This window comes from Sapajus apella, unplaced genomic scaffold, assembly GCF_009761245.1.
Source record: "Sapajus apella isolate SASKATOON/1434 unplaced genomic scaffold, GSC_monkey_1.0 scaffold4, whole genome shotgun sequence".
NCBI classification, from domain to species: Eukaryota; Metazoa; Chordata; class Mammalia; order Primates; family Cebidae; genus Sapajus; species Sapajus apella.
The window spans coordinates 56,483,551-56,488,288 of record NW_022436944.1 but is presented as its reverse complement, the minus strand read 5'-3'; the positions used below and the strand labels follow the sequence as shown (position 1 = coordinate 56,488,288).

Below are 4,738 nucleotides of genomic sequence, written 5' to 3'. Positions count from 1 at the left end.
CAGTAATCCCAGCACTTTGGGAGACCAAGGCAGGCAGATCACGAGGTTAGGAGTTTGAGACCAGCCTGGCCAATATGGTGACACCCTGTCTCTACTAAACATACAAAAATTAGCCAGGCGCGGTGGCATGCACTTGTAGTCCCAGCTACTTGAGAGGCTGAGGCAGAAGAATCGCTTGAACCTGGGAGGTGGAGGTTGCAGTGAGCTGAGACTGTGCCATTACACTCCGGCCTGGTGAAAGGGAAAAACTATGAAAAAAAAAAAAAAAAAAGAAAAGAAAAAAATACTAACAATAAACTTACTTTGTTGTAGAGAAACACTTTCCTGAAGAACTAAAACATAAGACCAAAATATCTAAACATACTTAAGCAATATTTCCAGGATTCTCTACTTGTTCTCTGATTTTCTCCTTTTCCTTTACCCAGTGTACTGGCCTTTATTTAATGAATTTTTGGTGTCTGATTGAGGCTAAAGATTGACAACTTCTGGCAAACCTACTAATGATTTCCATCTTTATGTCGTTCAAATTACATTTATAAGACCTACATTTCCTATAACTAGTATTTGCATCTGCACTTTCGTAAGAGCAAATAAATATTCCAATAATTGAACACTACTCCAATAACTGGACACTGCCATACCGTGTGGACAACCACAGGGATGCCGCTTAAACTGAAGCAGTGACAGTCAGTGCCAGTGTATACGAGTTCTGCTTGCTTGGTAGCTTAGCTATCAAAGCCAACATTTGATTTGTAAAAGAAGGTTTAGGCATTTTGATGGAGGATGCATACAACCCTGTTATTGACTGTGACATGCTGGACTGTTTCTGTTAGCTTACTTGTATCCCCACTAGATGACAGTTAGTTCTTGGGGGGCAGGAGCCACATCTGTACACTTATTTTACTCCTAGCATTGGTACATGCTTTTTTTTTTTTGATACGGAGTTTCGCTCTTGTTGCCCAGGCTGGAGTGCAATGGCGCAATCTCAGCTCACTGCAACCTCTGTCTCCTGAGTTCAAGTGATTCACCTGCCTCAGCCTCCAGAGTAGCTGGGATTATAAGCATGTACCACCACACCTGGCTAATTTTGTATTTTAGTAGAGATAGGGTTTCACCATTTTGGTCAGGCTGGTCTCAAATTCTTGACCTCAGGTGATCCATTTGTCTTGGCCTCCCAAAGTGCTGGGATTACAGGCGTGAGCCACCGCACCCCACCCTGAACAGGCTTTATTGATTGATTGATTGATTGAGACGGAGTTTCCCTCTCGTTCCCTAGGCTGAAGTGCAATGGCGTGATCTCTGCCCACTGCAACCTCTGCCTCCCAGGTTCAAGCAATTCTCCTGCCTCAGCCTCCCAAGTGGCTGGGATTACAGGCATGTCACCATGCCCAGCTAATTTTGGATTTTTAGTAGAGACAGGGTTTCTCCATGTTGGTCTTGCTGGTCTCGAACTCCTGACCTCAGGTGATCTGCCTGCCTCAGCCTCCCAAAATGCTGTGATTACAGGCATGAGCCACTGCACCCGGCCACTGTACAGCCTTCTTTTTAAAATGAAAGAATGATATATGCAAGACAGGAGAGAAATCTACCATGATTTTGAGCAGTGAGACACATAATTAGATTTTTTTTTTTTTGAGACAGAGTCTTCCTTAGTTAGGCTGGGTGGTGTAGTGACATGATCATAGTTTACTGAAATTTTGAATTCCTGGCTCTAGCGATCCTCCTGCCTCAGCCTCCCAGGTAGCTAGAGCTCTAGGCACGTGCCACCATACCCACATAATTAAATTTTTTTTTTTTTTTAAAATGAGGTCTCCCTATGTTACCCAGGCTGATCTCAATTTCCTGGGTTCAGGTGATCCTCTCATTTTGGCCTTCCAAAGCACTGGGATTACAGCCACCTCGCCCAGCCTACACTGAATTTTTATTTTTATTTTGACTCTGTGGTATTGGTATTTGTCTTAGTCCATTCAGGCTGCTGTAACAAAATATGTACTAGGTAGATTATGAACAACTAAAATTTATTTCTCACAATTCTGGAGGCTGAGAAGACCAACATCAAGGTGCAAAGCAGATTCAGTGTCTGGGGAGGACCTGCTTCCTCACAGACAGCTGTTTTCTCATTCTAATATCACATAGTGGACCAGGAAGCAGTGTCTCTCTGGCCTGTTTTATAAGGGCACTAACCCTATTCATGAGTGCCCTGCTGTTATGGCCTAATCACCTAAGGCAGGCCCCAAGGTGTCCTGCCAAAACTCACCTGTTGAAGTCCTAACCATCATCTTGGGGGTTAGGACTTCAACAGGTGAGTTTTGGCAGGACACAAACATTCAGACCATAGCAGTAATATAATTTTTTTTAAGACAGAGTTTTGTGCTTGTTGCCCAGGCTGGAGTGCAATGGCACGACCTCAGCTCACTACAACCTCTGCCTCCTGGGTTTAAGCGATTCTCCTGTCTCAGCCTCCCGAGTAGCTGGGACTACTGGCATGCACCACTATGCCCGGCTAATTTTGTATTTTTCGTAGAGATGGAGTTTCACCATGTTGGCCAGGATAGTCTGAAACTCCTGACCTCAGGTGATCCACCCGCCTTGGCCTCCCAAATGCTGGGATTACAGGTGTGAGCCGCAACACCTGTTTTTCTTTAAAAACTAATTTTTCTGATTGCAGATGTAGTACATTTCATGTTTGAATTTTAGAAAATAAAAATAAAATCACTGATAATTCCATTCCTTAAGGTTAACATTTGTATGTGTTTTCTAGTATTTTTCCATGCTTGTATTATTATTTTTTTTGAGATGGGGTCTTGCTCTGTCATCCAGGCTGGAGTGCAGTGGTGTGATCAAAGCTCACCTTGAAATCCTGGGCTCAAGCAAATCCTCCCGTCTCAGCCTCCTGAGTAGCTAGGGCTACAGGCACTGGCCACCACACATGCCTGGCTAATTAAAACAAAAATGTTAAATGTTCATCTAGAACATGTGGTTTAGTAACCTACTCTTTTACATTCGTATGTTATTCACTTTCTCATACAATAGAAATTGTAATGGCTGTAATATGTAATTATTTCATTATCACATCTATTTTTAAAGAAACCAGGCCCAAATCCAGTTTCCGTAACATGAAATTCTGATGAACAGGACTACAGAGCAGTGATTTTGATCAGGATTGTGCCTGTTAATAAAAGCTGGCTACTCCATGGCATGCACAGCTCCAGGATGGGAGATTAACTTCAACAACCATTCATTTAGTTTGGTTTGATTTTCTGCCAGTCTTATGACCGACTTGAAGCATGTCCTAGAACAGAGAATGTTATGTTTGGTGTCCAAGGAAGCAGCAAACTAGAGGAACCATCCTAAATTCTAGAATAGAGCCAAAAATCTTTTCACGCCAAAGTTATCCATTTTCTGAAGCAGATTTTGAACTAAAATGTTAAAAATGTCATGTAAGGTAGATTAAATATCATATGGAAAAAATAACTTGTTAGTGCAACAAGGAAACTGAAAAGACATATCTGTAGATAAATTTTCCTTTCCAGATTCTACAATGTAAATATCCTTCTAGAAGACGAACTTTAGCAAATTCATTGTCACTTGCTTCTGACGTGTTTCCCAGGCATGTTAGTTAGCAGCCACCCTGCCTCTAGGGTATCAAGGACAAATAAATATGTTTCAGATAGGCTGACAATAGGAGAGAAGTACAAGGACAAGAAACTACCTGCAATACCAGGTGGGAGTGTCCTAAAAAGCGATGTGCTGAAATACTGACCCTTCCAGCTAGTTAACTTTCATAATCATGCGTTTACTTTTCATGACATTCACCCATCAGTGCCAACTAAATATATGAAAGCCTGATGATTCAGGGGAAAAAAATGCAGTATTGTGTGTGGAACTGGAAGAGATTCAAAATGAGTGCCATGGCAACAACTAACTTCTTTTAAAAGCTTAATGCAAAGGTCTTTGAGTTAGTTGGTGTAGTAAGTATTGTGTTTTGACAATCAGTATCTATTTCCATGTTTTGGTGACAGTACGCCTTTTTTTCTTCTGGGAACCACTCCTCTCCTATAATCCATGCTCTCTGGGTGGACCAGAGGTAAAGCATATGACTCAAATTTGGCTAATCATAGCACAGAATCTTCCTTGCTACAGTAATTTGTTAGAGGATGGGAAGGTAACTCATATTGGTTCAGTGAATCTAGGAGCTACTGGAAAAGACCTCTCTCTTGCTGGACTTGGACTGGAGTGAATATAGAACTAAAGTTTTTGAGAGCTATCTTGCTACCACATGATGAAGTCTGCATATAAAGCCAATATGGAGAAGAGCTGCTTGGGGTTTTTTGTTCGTTTTAAGAGATGGGATCTTGCTATGTTGCCCAGGCTGGAGTGTGCTGCTATATAACCTTGGACTCCTGGGGTCAAGCTTCCTGAGGTAGCTGAATCTACTACTACAGGCATAAACTTGGCCTGTCTCTACTAAAAAAAAAAAAAAAATTACCTGGGCGTGGTGGTGCATGCCTATAGTCCCAGCTAAGGAGGCTAAGGTAGGAAGATCACTGCAGTGAACTATGAGCATGCCATTGAACTCTAGCCTGAATGACAAAGTGAGACCCTGTTTTTGTTTTTTTTTTTTTAAAAAGGAGGTGCTCGCTTCGGCACATATACTAAAATTGGAACGATACAGAGAAGATTAGCATGGCCCCTGCGCAAGGATGACACACAAATTCGTGAAGTGTTCCATATTTTA

The 4,738-nt window shown here is 41.9% G+C and overlaps 1 non-coding gene across 1 annotated transcript; it reads left to right on the top strand.

Annotated features, from left to right (window-relative positions):
• The first annotated feature begins 4,634 nt into the window (after nt 1–4,634).
• Nucleotides 4,635–4,738, top strand: LOC116545161. The gene has a single exon (XR_004266216.1). It is a non-coding gene; the product is annotated as a U6 spliceosomal RNA (small nuclear RNA).